The sequence below is a fragment of the Lissotriton helveticus genome, chromosome 4_1, assembly GCF_964261635.1.
Source record: "Lissotriton helveticus chromosome 4_1, aLisHel1.1, whole genome shotgun sequence".
Classification (NCBI taxonomy): domain Eukaryota; kingdom Metazoa; phylum Chordata; class Amphibia; order Caudata; family Salamandridae; genus Lissotriton; species Lissotriton helveticus.
The window spans coordinates 643,424,307-643,440,743 of record NC_136063.1 but is presented as its reverse complement, the minus strand read 5'-3'; positions in this window follow the sequence as shown (position 1 = coordinate 643,440,743).

Genomic DNA, 16,437 nt, shown 5'->3' with positions numbered 1-16,437 from the left:
CCTATTTCCTAACACACCCTGACGCTTATCCTGAAGGAGTACCCTAGAGCAGCTGAGCAGGAATTGTTGTTCATGGGTTTTAGTGAGGGCTTCAAAATCTCATATTATGGACCCACAGTTACAAGAGAGGCGAAGAACCTACGCTCAGCCATAGAAGCACCAGAGGTGGTCAGGGAAAAGCTGGAGAGGAGTGCCAGTTGGGGAGGGTGGCTGGGCCATTTGCCCAACCACCCCTTCCACATTTTATTGTGTCTTCTCTGGGGATCGGGTCTAAAAAAGAGCAGGGCAAGTACAGGATGATTCACCATCTCTCTTACCTCAATAGATCATCAGTAAATGACTAACTTGGATGACAGAGAGTTTTCAGTTTGTTACTCTTCATTTTGTTTACATCTTTTTTATTAACATTTTTGCAGATTTTTAAAATGTAGGATCAGAGCAGTGCTCATGCAGAAAAGGGAAGAAAAGAAAAGTGATTGCCAACAGCATAATGTGCAATGTTTAATAGCAAAAGGAGAAACAGGCGAGTAGCTCACGGCTATCACATAAAGTCATGGGTCAACACCCCTAAAAAGGATGGATCAGTGCTGACTAGTCTCACCAGCGGGTGGCATACAAATGGACCAAATATAGTGCAGTTCCAACTCAACTGGGGACATAGCGTACAACAAAATGAGGACAATATAAGCCAAGGAAGGGAAGCTGGAGCCGCTTAAGACCTGCTGCGCATCTAGTGTAGCCGGGGGAGCCAGAGCTGCCAGGGTCTAGAGGCGATGAAGTTCTGAAACAGGAGAGCTAAATCAATCTGGAGGGCAGTGCTACTCTACGCCCTTGTCAGTGAGGGATGGATCCTGACTACCGGCCCCAGATAAAGCATTCAAGTCCCCCACGTTAGTGACCACCTCCTGAAGCTTAGAAACCATGGTGTCCCACTTATTTACCCATTTATTCTTCCATCGGCCTTTAGATATACATATATAAAAAATATTTATTTTCAGAAACACAAACATTCACTGGATGATGTTATCATTGATGTCATCAGTGATGTCATTTGAGATGTCATCAGTGATGTCACTGACCATGTCATGAGTGATGTAATATGTGATGTCATCAGCAGTGCATTGCGGGTGCGTGAGTTATAGTTAGCTGAACTAATCTATAATGGGGGAATTTCAAAGGTTTTGTATGAGTAAAATGTCCAGCTAACTATAACATGGGTGAAACCTATGTTTTTTTCAGTGAATGTATATATATATATACATGACCAAGCTCCTTCGTGGAACAAAACGCGTCATGGATTGACACTTGTGGTAAGATTTGCCAAATAAAATCTACACTCTGCTTTGCACCTTGAAACTGCGTGCTAGTCGATAATTGCTAGGAGGTTTTTAAGAGGTCCGCACCTGTATCTTTCCGTCATGCTTTGACGGCCAGGAACCTACTTTGATATATATAAATATATATATATATATATATATATATATATATATATATATATATATATGCACAGGAACTCCTTCCGAAAAAAGAGGGCAGAGACCCAAGGGGAAACAGTTGGAAGCTTTATTAATGTGGCAATGGCAAATGCATTTCGGCATAGTGTAGCCTTCCTCAGCGCCCAAAGAATCCAGGAGGTAATGTGACAAGCTGAAAGTAAGTCCTGCCTCCTTTTACCTTGTTGTTACAAGCCCCCTCCACCCCTGAAGATTGATTGCACACCTGTGTAGAGTCCCGTAGGAGATGGAAAACTACATGTCCCAGATTCCTACGTGATGGATCCTTGAAGGTGATGCAAGGGGGAAAAATATAAATACCAAATGGTCGTGCGGGAGTGCAGGGATCAGGATGTGCCCAAAAACCAAAGATGTGAAATATATATATATATATTTTTTTTTTTTCACGACTATAATCGACATTGAAAAAGCCGCGAGGCGAAACGCGTCTTCGATAGGGGGGAGAAGGCTGAGCACCGAATAAAGCATCTCGAAGCATTAAATCAAAACTCTGTGTGTGCCTTTCATTTCGCAAGCTGAAGGAGTGCCTGCTGTTTGAAGTATATATATATATATATATATATATATATATATATATATATATATATATATATATATATATATATATATATATATATATATATATATATATATATAATGTAGTTATAGTTAGGACCTAGTTTCCAAAGGAAATCCGCAACATTCTATTGGGAATAACTTTGGCATCGGTTGATGAATCTTCGCAAATATCTCAAAGAAGATGGCCCGCTCTGCTCCGCTCCTTCCCTGAAAGTTTTGGGGGGATTTGTCAAGTCGGGGCTGAGAAAAAAGGGGAGTCCCAAAATGTGTTTTCCCCATGTTATTTTCCATAGGACGATTAGACACGGCTACAGCCTGAACTGCTGAACGGAATTACAAGAAATTTGGCAAGATGGTAGAGTCTGATTCGCAGATCATGCTTTTGCTTAAACGGTGTAAATCCCTCCTCTAGTTCCTGAGAAAATCAAAAGGAAAAAATATATCTATTTAGGAGCGTGCACCGTGCACGCACCCTGCGGGCACCGTGCGAGCACCGTGCGCATACGGTGCGTGTATCGGGTGTGCGCGAGTGGAATTCTGATTTGCTGTTAGACGTCTGTCAACATTCCAATTGGTTGAAACCAGGAAGTATTGGCTGCCATTTTGTATCTGCGAGGCAGAAGAGAGCCAACAACAAAAGTGGAGAATGTGATAAGGGGGCAGGGTAGAGACTCCCTGACCCCCTAGTCCTTCTCAGGGGGTCCCTGAAGGACCCCAAAGACCCCAAAAAAACATTTTTTTTTTTAAAAATCACGGGGTACGTGCACAGTGCACGCACCCGTACGTGCACGGTGCACGCACCCGTATGCACACGGTGCGCGTACATCGGAAAAAAAGACAAAAAAATACAGTTAAATAACAAGTTTGAGTGTTTAGATGTTGGTTGGCGCTAAAAAGAGCCATTGTGTTCATTGAGTGTTTTTTGTACCTACAAGTAAGTACCGATGCAGAGTCTAAAGTTCAAGAGGAAGACTCTGTTCCCCTCATCTGTGAAATGTACACCGTCTCCTCTATAAATGCCTTGCATGTTGTAACGCAAGTTGTTGTGGTATATAGAACCCATACCATAGTCTCTGAGGAAAGCAGAAACAGACTTATTCACATGTTTCCTTGCTTTCTCAATCTGCGGACAATATTGGTTGGACCAGTTCCTTTTTTGCCTTTGGCATATATTAGAATATACAAAGGCAGTTTGTGGAAAAAGTGACATCAATTGCCCAAAGGTGTCCTTTAAAAGCATTTCCAGACCTCCTCAGTCAAAGTGCCTGGGTCATTGCCATCGCAGTGCACAATTATGAGGTCAGGGTGTGGGAGATGGAAAAAGGATTTTACCAATGGCATCAATTGGTGACATCTCAATCCTCTCTGGCTAATCCACATAATATCCACATTCGGTTAATCAAGGTTGAGAAAGCATCTATTTGCTGCATACCTTTCACTCCAGAAAATATAGCTGTGTCCCACAATCCACACTCTAAGCATCTTGAAGGGAGATCTGGTTGTACTCAGATGGGCTCTGGAAATGAAATGGCAGTTTGAAAAGTAGGAGTTTACAAAAAAATGTGGATGAGATTCAGTGCACTTGAAAAAAAAGAAATGATTGGTGGTTTCTGAAAATTCAACATTGAAAACTAGGGTGCATGCTACTGTTTTTTAAAAGGAGTAATGAAGAAAAAGTAATTGGAAGGAACATTGCACAGGATAAGCTGGTATATTGGGAAGTCAAACACCCTTGCTGGTTTGGTATGCAACATTGTGTGATGAACTATTCACCTGTGTGTTCAGTTAGGCGTTCTATGGAGTGTTACCATGGTAACAGGCAGAGAGAGCAGTGGGGGAAGGTTGAACATTATGTGAGTTTGAAAGTGTTGAAATGTAGAACCAATTAAAATGTTAGTTTGGTTTTGAATTCCTGTGGGAAGAAATTTCATTACATGAATATGTGTGAGAGGGAAGCAATGCCATTCTATGGTTCCAGTGACTGGTGCACAATTCAGAGATTCTGCTTAAGAAAATCTGGTGTGTGATTGACACTGTTCTAAATCTACAAAAGCATTTGTAAAGGTAAGTTGTTAATTTGTAAGGGGATCTATGTTGTGCACTTTAAGTTAATAAGAAAAATGTGTTCTAATGTGGAAGCAGGAGTTTATTTGTATAGAGTCTGATTCTGAATTTGTCTGCTTTGGGACAACATTAACTCATGAAATGATTACTACATGCTACACGAGAGAGTTGCTATGGCATTTCTACAGCACACCCAGGATCATCATTACACAGCATGGAGACTATCTGACACACACACTGTATAGGAATTTCTAGCACTACATGTCCTAAAGCCTGACTCACTTCATGAGTACATGTAAACAACTGATGCATGTGTTTGCAGACATGGGAATACATGTACTCATGGAGTGAGTTAGGCTTTAGGACATGCAGTGCTTTATACTCCTAGCCCTTGCATGATACCATACATACACTGCCCAAACACAACTGTATTGCTCTAAACTCAGAAATATCAATACCACCATGACCCCCTACACTGCCTGAACACCACTGCACTGTCCTAAACCCTGATACACCATCCCTGGAGAAGTGTGGCTCAGGGGTTAGAGGCAGCAGACCCGGAAGCTGAGATCGGTCCTGGACCAGGGTTCAATTCCCTGCCTCGGCGGGGTCTTGGGCTAAAAAATTCCACGGACTCGATAATTCTCACCCCGGTGCCTCCTCGACTCACGGGTTCACACTCTGCGACTCTGGGCAATAGCTTGCTTAATCTCCACAACGGCCCCTCGCGGCGGGATGCCTGACTTTCACCTTGTGGATACCCTGCTATCTCACAGGGGAATACCAGGAAGGGTTCCCTAAGCAAGCGCCGGGACACCCACTGCGGGTAGCTGTGTGCTATATAAGCTCAACTACATTTACATTTACATTTACAAAACCTGCTAAACTCTTTCAACACTACTGCACTGCTCTAAACCCTGAAACACCATTTTCAGAGAATGCCCCTATAATCTTGAAACACCACTGCACTGCCCTAAACCCTGAAACAGCACTCCCTGCATGATCTCCTACACTGCCTGAACACTGCGGCTGTTCCTTAGACTCTGAAAAAACACCCCCTGCTTTACCCCCTACACTGGGTGAATACTCTCTCTGTAGAATGTAGTAATCATTTCAGTGAATTGGAAGGGATATTTTTATTTGTCTAAATTCACAATGTGAGTCAGTGTGTTTTTGGGAATATTGTGACAGAATCACTTTGGCGCTGGTTGATGTGTTTGCATACATGGGAATACATGTACTCATGGAGTGAGTTAGGCTTTAGGACATGCAGTGCTTTATACTCCTACATAGAACATTTGTATAATAACAAATAAATATAATAATTGATACATTTTAAAATTAGCATTTAAAAAACCTTTGAAAGTCACTTAAAAAACCAGAGGTTTCACACACGTTATAGTTAGGAATTAGCATTTAAAAAACCTTTCAAATTCACTTAAAACCATAGGTTTCACACCAGTTATAGTTAGCTAGACATTTTACTCATACAAAATGATTGAAATTCCCCCGTTATAGTTATTTGTACTCACTATAACTCGCGCGCCCGCAATCCACTGCTGATGATGTCACATATTACATCATTCATGACATGGTCCGTGACATCACTGATGACATCTCAAATGACATCAGTGATGACATCACTGATGACATCATCCATGTGACAATCAAATACACCTCATCACACACTAGTATAATCTGTCATCACTCACTGTAAAATAGAAAGTGTCATATTTTAAACCATTGACACACCAACAGAAATTTCTAAACACCCACTCAGTTATTCATAGAACTATACACAAATCTAATCACTTACCTATAGATTCAGTGTTATATGCAGTGAATAATCAACAGAACACTATCAAATATACTTATACGCTGATTTCAACATTACACACCAGCACACATTGTATTCACTTATAAAGACATCCTTCTGACTTATGCAAACAATTGATTATACTTACATTTACTCATCTACACACATATACAGACACCACTTCATCTATTTATATAGATAGTAACTCGCACTTAGTATGTTAGAAAATCACTATTACAAGTAGACAGTTATCCATATAGTGACTAATACAATCACATAGGGGCACATGCATCATTGGTTTTTGCATTCGCAAACGGTGCGAATCGCAAAATTCGGCCGTTTGCGAATGCAAATCCAATTTTTGAGATGCATCAAGTTTTTTTTTTCGCAATTTAAGAAATCGCAATTTTTTTGCGATTTCTTAAATTGCGATTGCATTTAAGAAATCGTAATTGTGCAATTTCTTAAATGCAATGCATCATCTAAAAAAATTGCGATTTCGCAAATTAGAAGTGTTAAATTACCATGAAGTCAACCTTCATGGTAATTTGTGAAAATTTTCAAAAATACACAAAAGTGCATTTTTGAAACTTTCATTTAACACACACACATGCTCTTGGGGCATGTATGTGTGAAAAATGGACTTTATGTTACATTTCAGGGGTCAGGGGGGGTCCTTTGGACCCCCCCTGCACCCTTAAAATTGCATTCTCATTTTGCGATTCCTTAATTGCGAATCGCAAAATGAGAATGCCTTCCCGTTGATTCCTATGGGCCTCTAGGCCCATAGGAATCAATGTAAAGGATTCCTTATTTGCGAATCACAAAATTGAGAATCGCAAATAAGGAAAAATAAGAAAACGCCAAAAAATTTGTGAATTTGTAATGTATAGGTATTTGCGATTTCTAAATTGCGATTCCTTAATTTTCGCAATTTAGGAATCGCAAATACCAACAATGATGCATGTGGCCCATAGTCTTAAGCACACTTAATTAGATATAACTGTCACATACACTGCCTTTTTTTCAAGTTTAATGGAGATGTACTATTGAGAGAAATATTTAATCACCACCACACCCATAAACGTATACACTCACTGAAAAAACTGTTATAACATGTAGTCTTAACCTCATATACCTACTGAATGAACTATTCACACATTTTTGGGCAATCACACACCCCCCACCAAACCACATAGACATTCATTTACCCATACAAATACTCAGTTAAGAACCCAATAACAAATATAGTCTTTAACATAGCAATTAAGACAAAGCAATAAAGACTTTCACACAGTTTAATAACCACACATTATATATAGTGAGACTCTACAAATTAGTCAAGGAAACAATCAATGACACTGTTACTAAATCCACCATTCACACATTTATATTTATATATCCACTCATTCTTCAATGCAAAGTAGTGTATTTATAATACATATTAAAATATCAAAGCAAACCGCATTCACTGGATGATGTCATCAGTGATGTCATCAGTGATGTCATTTGAGATGTCATCAGTGATGTCACTGACCATGTCATGAATGATGTAATATGTGACATCATCAGCAGTGGATTGCGGGCGCGCGAGTTATAGTGAGTACAACTAACTATAAAGGGGGAATTTCAATGGTTTTGTATGAGTAAAATGTCCAGCTAACTATAACTGGTGTGAAACCTATGATTTTTTAAGTGAAAAATAAATAAATATATATAAGGTGGACAACCTTGGAGCGTGAATATATATATATATATATATATATATATATATATATTATATATATATATATTTATATATCCAAAGGTTCCAAACTCCTGACTCCGTTGTCTCTCAGGCAAAGTAACGGATACGGACCACCAAATCTGTGCAAATTAATTTATTTTTGTGCAGTAATTCGCCATGACGCGTTTCGCGCTACCAAGAACGCTTGATCACATGACATGGTGAAGTGTTTTCCATTGGTTTAAATACAATTAGAATACTCTCATTTGCAATTGGCTTAGATGGCATACACATTCAAATAACATAGAAGAAACACTACGTGTGAAATTACAATTATGTCCTCCATACTGGTTCCTCTAATTAAATACATTCAAATTGAATTTAAATTGAAGTATCGAATTTACATCCATTTGTGAACCAATGTTAATCATGTGTGCAAAAAGCGCTAAAGTGCAAAAAGATTTTAGTGCAAATATAATAAAACATTTGAGATATATTTTACAGCACCCTGGTTAATTAGCAATTGCTTGCAATTAATAACTGTATAAATACATCCAGGTTAATGTTTGTTGGGCCAGAAGTGATACAAATATTTTTTATATATAAAACAACATTGGGGCCCCAATGTTGTTTGAACCCAATGAGCTAGTACATTAAAACATTATAAAACACTGGTATTGGTCAAATTCATTTCAAGGGCAAGGAAATACTCGAGTGGCTGATTCATATGGTAGGTCAGTCTTAATGGTTGACATCTCGGTTTTAATACCTAAATAATGAAAAAAGGGGATTTATAATATTTACCAAAATTATGTCATAGTTGGCTAATTCAAAGGAATCCTCCCATCTATTTGCCAGAAGTGTATCGTGAGAGGCCCTAATGCCCAAACGGCCACACAAGTAACTGTTACACAATAGAAAAGATAAGCTAAGAAACTAAAATTCTATATTGAATGTCATATCAGCTTAAAACTATTGCTATATAAAATGTTATTATATATAACATTTATATATAAGAAACACGTTACTAGAATAAATTATCTATAAATATTATGCAAATAGAATAAAAAAAACCCTAATAAAATTCATAGTGCTTAAACCTGCTGCACCTATGTCCCTATGCAAAGGAAGTGATCCCATTAAGCTAAAAGTATGATATTTTCAGAGGTATGTAAACAAATCTTCCGTAACGTTGAGACCTGATGGTTGTTTGGTATTAAGTTCCAGAATATATCTGGTCTCCAAACGACGGAGTTTCTTCTCTCTATTACCACCTCGTCTACTTGCGCAATCAATTACATAATTTCTCAAATCACGGCTTTTGGATTCATGTTTCAATTTAAAGTGTCTTGCCACCGGGTAGGTATTGTCTTGATTGTTGATTGTTCTAAGATGCTGTAGTACTCTTTTATGAAACTTGGAGCTTGGTGTTACCTACATAAAGTAAATTACAGGGGCAATACAACACATAGACCACGTACTCGGTTTTGCATGTAACCAATCTACAAATTTTGTGTTCCCTTTGGTCAAATGGGGAAAAGTATGCGATTTTGTTCACACCCTGTTGGCAAGCTTTACATGATTTACAATTAAAAAAGCCGGTGTGTGTTTGTAGCCAGTTGGATGACTCAATCATTTCTGGGCTAGTTTCCACTAATGAATTTTATATTGATTGTCCTCTGCTGTATGTTATAGACGGTCTTTTGTGTAGTCTAGGGCCTATAACGGGATCACTTAAAACTAAAAACCAATTTTTCTTGATGATGGATACAGTCTTTTTATGTTGTTTACTAAATTGGAAAATGATCCTGAATTCCTGATCTGTTTCATTAGTATTTATTTCCATGGCCTTATTGTTTATGCCCTCTCCAATGCCTAGTAAGTCTACTCTATTTTTTAGCATAGATTTTGAAATAGCAGCATTAATAATCTTGTCAGAGTAACCTCTTTCTAAAAACCTCATCTTGCTCTCTTTCTGGGCTATAAGGAGATCACATTCTTTATTATGAATGTGTCTTAGCCTCAACATTTCCCCATAGGGGATGCTATTTACCAGATGTTTTACATGTGCGCTTTTGGTATGGAGTGTTGAGTTTCCTGCAGTTGCCTTTCGGTGGAGTTTAGTTTCAATTTTGTTGTTTTCAATTAAACCCTCTGTATCTAGGAAAGTTACTGATGTATGGCTTATATTGGCAGTGAAGTGCAGGTTCAGATTGTTGTTGTTAATAGCCTGAACACATTTTTCTGCTGTCTCCACACTCCCGTCCCATATTACAAATAAATCATCTATGAAACGTAGCCATGTTCTGACTTGTGTAGTCATTGTCTCCCTGTGTTCAACCATAAGGACCAGCTCCTCCCACCAACCCATGTGAAGACATGCGTAGCTGGGAGAGAAGCTGGCCCCCATGGCAACACCTTGTAGTTGTCTGTACAGCAAATTATTAAACATAAACATGTTATTATTTAAGCAAAAATCCACCATTTCCAATAACATTTCTTTATGTTTTGGCATCTTACCCAAAGATTTCTCCAAATTAAAATCAAGAGCTCTCAAACGATCCGAATGTACAATACTAGTGTATAGTGAGCTGGCATCTAGGGCTATCAATAGAAAATTAGATTCCCAATTGATGTCCTTTATCTTGCATAAAAAGTCACTTGTATCACTCACATATGATGGGAGGGCTTTCACATGGTTTTGCAAAAAGAAATCCACATATTGGGACGTATGTTCTAAGCAACCATTTCTCGCTGAGCTAATGGGCCGGCCCGGCGGATTACTCAAGTCTTTGTGTATCACAGGAAAATTGTTTTTGAGGAATTTCAGTTCCTGTCCAGTAATATGACCTTCAGATTTCCAATTGGATAGTTTTTTGTTAAAATCTGAGTACATTGTTTTGAGTTCAGTTGCCGTACATCTTGTGTAACACTTTCTATCGTTTAGTTGCTTGTGGGCTTCCTTAGTATACATTTCTTTAGACATTAAAACGATATTGCCACCTTTATCTGAAGCACGAATAATTACTTTTTTGTTTTTCTTTAATTTTGTCATCAAAGTATTGTAATCAGCCTTTTCCTTATTGTATTTCATTTTGCCTCTGTGGGTTTTGATGTTAAGTTCCTTGAGTTGATCTGTTACTTGCTCATGAAAGAGATGAATCGAATCCTTTAACATGACAGGATTAAAGGTTGATTTTGGTTTGAATTTTGTTAATGGGCCAAAAGTTGAAATCAATGGTGAGCTGAAATCCATATTCAATGCAGTTATTTGCTCATATTGTGACCCTGATACATTAGTTGTTGCATCTGCATCCCACAACTCCTGTATATTGTTGATGAGGATTTCCGTTGTCTATGTATTTTCAATAATATCTGAAGCCTCATTCATCATTGTAGGTACTGGATTGTTGAGAATGCGATTTAATGCATAGAATTTTATCAGCTTTAATTTTTGTGTACTTTTAAATATATCAAGTCTAGTCTTTACATAGTTGAAATCATGTGTCGGGCAGTCAAACTTAGTATTTCCATTTCTCTGTTGTTAAGTGTCATGTCCGATAGGTTTACAATTGTTTTGTTGGGTATTGAGGCAGTATTTATTTCCCTTTCCTCCAACTCTCTCTTCTCTTGCGGGTTGTTCCTGTTTCATTTTGCCTTCCGCCGTTGCCCACGTTTCCAGTTTTTGCTTGTCCGTAGTTTGTTCTTTGTGTTCTGGGGCAGAGGGTTTGCATCCTTTCCTCGCATAAAAAAGACAGCTCTTCATCAAGTGTACATTTAGGCATTGCTTGACTAGCCAACCCTTCCTGCTCTGAATCGCTATCTGGGACAGAGCTCAGGTCTGATTGTGAAGTACCCGAAATTGCTGCATCTGTTCTTATACCTTTGGCCTTTGTTGTCACCGCTTTCCAATTGTCCTTGTTGGACCTGTACACCTCATATTTTTGGGAAAATGTAAATATTTGACCCATTTCATAGTCTCTTTTGTCACGAAAGAACTTGTAGGTTTTGCGTTCCTTTATTTTGTCTTCTTCCTTTTTCAATCTAGCAACCATTTCCTGGCGTAATTTCTGTTTTTCCTCCTCTTGATCCATTGCTTTAAATTCCTCATTGATTTTTGGAATTTCCTCTAACAGCACTGCCCTATCGATATCAGCATATTCTACTAAGATCTGCATTAGGCGTTTTGAGGAGTCCAAGTTACATTCCGCCCACTCACGCATCATCAAAGGGTTGGGTGCCTCATAACTCGGTGCAAGGAGAATACGAAGCCCACGAGGGACTCTTTCCACATCCAAGTACATTTGTAGAGAACGCAATTCCCACCATTTACTTTGTTCCGACCGACTTTTCTTTTCCAGTAATTTAAACTTTTCCTTTAATGTCATGTTAGTCTCTCATAGATACGTGTTGGTATTAGTTTCTTTGTTTTTTATCACTCCGGCCTCTTTAAACATAGTTAGTGCTGCCAGCTCTCGTTCCTTCACTATGTCAGACGACATTGCACAGTATCAGTCAATATAGCCTTTCAAACACAGGAAACTGTAAATAGTTCCCGGATATCCTTGCTTGCACACCTCTCACCCCTTGATTTGCCACTTGACGATCACGTACCTGAGCTGACTGCGGGATTGACCTCTTCCTCTGAATCAGTTATATCCCGGTCTGCTCTTGGCTTGATTTCTCCGCGGTTCGTAAGGGGTTCCGCAGCACTGCTCCTTCCGGAACACTTTTAAAGTCTTCCTTAAACAGGAAAAAGTGTCTGTCCAAGTGCCGCGGCCCAAGACGAGAGGGGGTCCGTACAATGCCGGAAAGAGACTTTAGGTATCCAAAGGTTCCAATCTCCTGACGCCGTTGTCTCTCAGGCAAAGTAACGGATATGGACCACCAAATATGTGCAAATTAATGATATACATATATATATATATAACCAATCGGGTTAATCACTTCCTGAAACTCTGGTTGCCAGGACGCTAGTCCAACCAATGGACACAATCCCGCCCACACAACCGGCACCACCGGGCAATAAGCGCACACGTGGAACACACGTGGTACAAGTTGCGCGCTGGCTAATCTCGGCGCAGCCCTTTAGTAACCAAAGCCTAGCATTCCCACACAGCTCGCTCTAACTGCAAATCACTAAAATTCCTGAGCTGTACATGTTTCCTTAAAGGCAGGCCCTGCAAAAAGGTCCTGAGACCCACTATGCCCCAGGTGCGCCGGTCTGATTCAGAAACCCCCCGAACGACAGGCAAACTACTGGCTTCATTCCACAGAGCTCTAATGTGAGCGAAGCGGAGCCGGTGGCTGCACCGCTAAAGCAGGGACTCAAGCCACTCCTCCGCCCCTTGCAAGAAAGGTTGCTATAGCAGATCTTAACAGCACAATACTTACCAGCACCAGTCAGAACACAGCAACAGGGAGACAAGCACCGAGAGTCTGAAAGCTGGATCCAGTCATAGAAAAAAACAACAGGCTATCCGGATGTAAGGTCAGGGGTTATGTTCCATAGCATGTGGATGTGGCCTTGAGGGTAGAGATAGAAGCAGGGGAGTTTTTAACTTGAGAATGTCTGCAGGGGAGCTGTTGCTCATATACGTAAGGACTGTGACGGGGAGGTCTGACTAAGACGTAATGTTCTTTTGTGAGGTTTGTTCCTTTCTTGCATGTAATTCAGATTGAGATTTGTCAAGCGTGGAAAGCAGCCTTCAATATGAGGTTTTTACCAAGTTGTGCATTTACAATGCATTTTTAGCACGCATGCTTTTACCGCATGCATGTTTTTACACTACATGCCTTTACCATGCATTTCTGGTAAATTGGGGTGTTGGGTGTCTTCATCACAAATATATTGTTTATATATGAGCTCCGGTAACTGGGGAATGCATCTGATGCTTCTTTGGAATATATATATATATATATATATATATATATATATATATATATTACCTACTGGCAGTCGCCAGTAGGTATATACAGTTAGGATTTTTTTGAATAGGGATTTCTGAAAATTCTATGTTGAATAACTTCGGCGTTGATGGACAGAATTGGCTGAAATTTTCAGGAAGATGGCACATTTTGTTTCTTAACGTCTCCTGAAAGTTTGGGGGGGTTTCGTCAAGCGGGGGCCGAGAAAAAAGGGGGGTCCCAGAACGTGTTTTTAACATTGAGTTTTCCATAGGGCGGTTGGACTCACTTTTAGCTCGAACGGCTGAATGGATTTCCACAAAACTTGGCAAAATTGTAGAGACTGGTAGCCCGATGTGCCTTTGCTATGTCTCAAGATATATGCTCCAGTGGTTTTTATGAAAATTAACTTTGAAAAATATATATTGGGCTACATTGGGCTATATATATGTTAGAGCCCAAATGTAGCCCAATCTAGCCCAATGTAGCCCAATGTAGCCCAAAGATGGCCACCAGAGACAAAAAAAAAACAAATGTAGCCCAAATATCAGCCAGATGTAGCCCAACTATAGCCCAGTGACAGAATGTCCCAGAGTGTTCTAAAGAACAATTAGAGCGCTAACAGTCTTACTTATGACAAAAGTATGGCACACCTGAAGTCATCTTGATTGGAATAAAGTGTTAACACTTAAAACATTTAATTTGCAAAGGAACAAAATGAGGGGGTTCATTTTGCCATAGAAATTATGATGCTGAAGAAAGAAAAATTAGGGCACATTTTGAGTGACTTCTCAAATCCTCTTATATTTCATTAAAAAAAATTCTGATATGCAGTCTCCCAAGATGGCCACCAGAGACAAAAGAGCCCAAATGTAGCCCAAATATCAGCCAGATGTAGCCCAACTATAGCCCAATGACAGAATGTCCCAGAGTGTTCTTAAGAACAACTAGAACGCTAACAGTCTTACTTATGACAAAAGTATGGCACACCTGAAGTCATCTTGATTGGAATAAAGTGGTAACACTTAATACAGTAGGTATATATAGTTAGGATTTTTTTGAATAGGGATTTCTGAAAATTCTATGTTGAATAACTTTGGCGTTGATGGACAGAATTGGCTGAAATTTTCAGGAAAATGGCACATTTTGTTTCTGAGCGTACCCTGAAAGTTTGGGGGGGTTCCGTCAAGCGGGGGCCGAGAAAAAAGGGCGGCCCCAAAACGTGGTTTTAACATTGAGTTTTCCATAGGGCGGTTGGACTCAGTTTTAGCTCGAACGGCTGAATGGATTTCTATGAAACTTGGGAAAATTGTAGAGACTGTTTGGCCGATGTGCCTTTGCTAGGTCTCAAGATATGTGCTCCAGTGGATTTTGAGAAATTAACGTTCAAAAAAATATATATATCTGTGACAGCGTCCCGGTTAGCGCCCCGGTTCGCGTACCAGACGCGTAACGGAACTTCGCGAGGAGAAGCGTATTGGCTCTCCGGTGACTGTCAACATTCTAAACAGTCCGGAGCGGCCGCCATCTTGTCTCTCGGTAGGATCGAGAGACAAGAGGTGGAAATAATAGAAGGGGGAAATGAATGAAAGGGGGCAAGGTAGACCCCTCCTGACCCCCTAGGATTGATGTGGGGGCTATTAAAGGGCCTCGCGGGGCAAAAAATAAAATATTTTTTTCCCCGATTTTTCGCGGTGGAAGCGCTACCCGGTACGCGAACCGGGTAGCTCACCGGTAGCGTAACGGGAGTCCGCCATCTTGTGTTTCGGACGAATTTAGTCACAAGATGGAGGATAAACAATGTTGGGAATGTGTATAAGGGGGCACGGGAGACATATCCTGACCCCCTAGGTTTTCTGAGGGTGGCTGAGGAAGCCCATATATGTAAAAAAGCGTAACAAGGGGAAAACCAAGGGAAATATTAAAATAATATTTTAGAGTGCTTTGAGGTAGGGTTGCTCTAAATAGAGCTGTTGTGTTGTGTGGGTGATGTAAGTACCAACATGTAGGTACCAATGAAGAGTCTAAAATTCAATGTAAACCGTCTCCTCTGTAGATATTTTGTATGTTCTAATATGGGTTATTTAAATGTAAATGTGTGGAAAAGCACTTCATGCTTTAAAGCAATTGTATTTTTGAACTGATTGTTTTTTCCTCTTAGTCCTCCTCTTTGTTTTTTTTTCCACACTCTTCTTCAGCATGATAGTTGATAAATTTGTTCCCTCAAAAAATTAATATACATAAAACATTATATTAAATACATATAAAATATATTTTTCCTTTAAAAGAAGAATACATTTTACAGATTTTGATATTTGCTATTAAAAAACCATTGAAATTCACTGAAAAAAACATAAGTTATAGACCATATATAGTTAGGAATTAGCATTTACAAAACCTTGAAAATTCACTGAAAAAACCATAGGTTATAGACCATATATAGTTAGGAATTAGCATTTACAAAACCTTACTTTACTCACACAAAACCATTGAAATTCGCATATATAGTTAGTTGCACTAACTATATATCGCGCACCCGCAATCCACTGCTGATCATGTCACATATTACATCATTCATGACATGGTCAGTGACAACACTGATGACATCACTGATGACATCTCAAATGACATCACTGATGACATCACTGATGACAACATCCAGTGACTGTATGTTTCTGTAAAGTTAAAATATGCCTTACATATTGAAGAATGAGTGGATGTATAAGTGTCTGGATGAAGGATTTAGTAGGTGCATGTATGAGTGAGTGATTAAATGTGTCTCACTGAGTGCATGGGTTAGTGACTAAACTGTCTTAATTTGTGCATCATTATGTCTGTTGTTCTGTAAACTG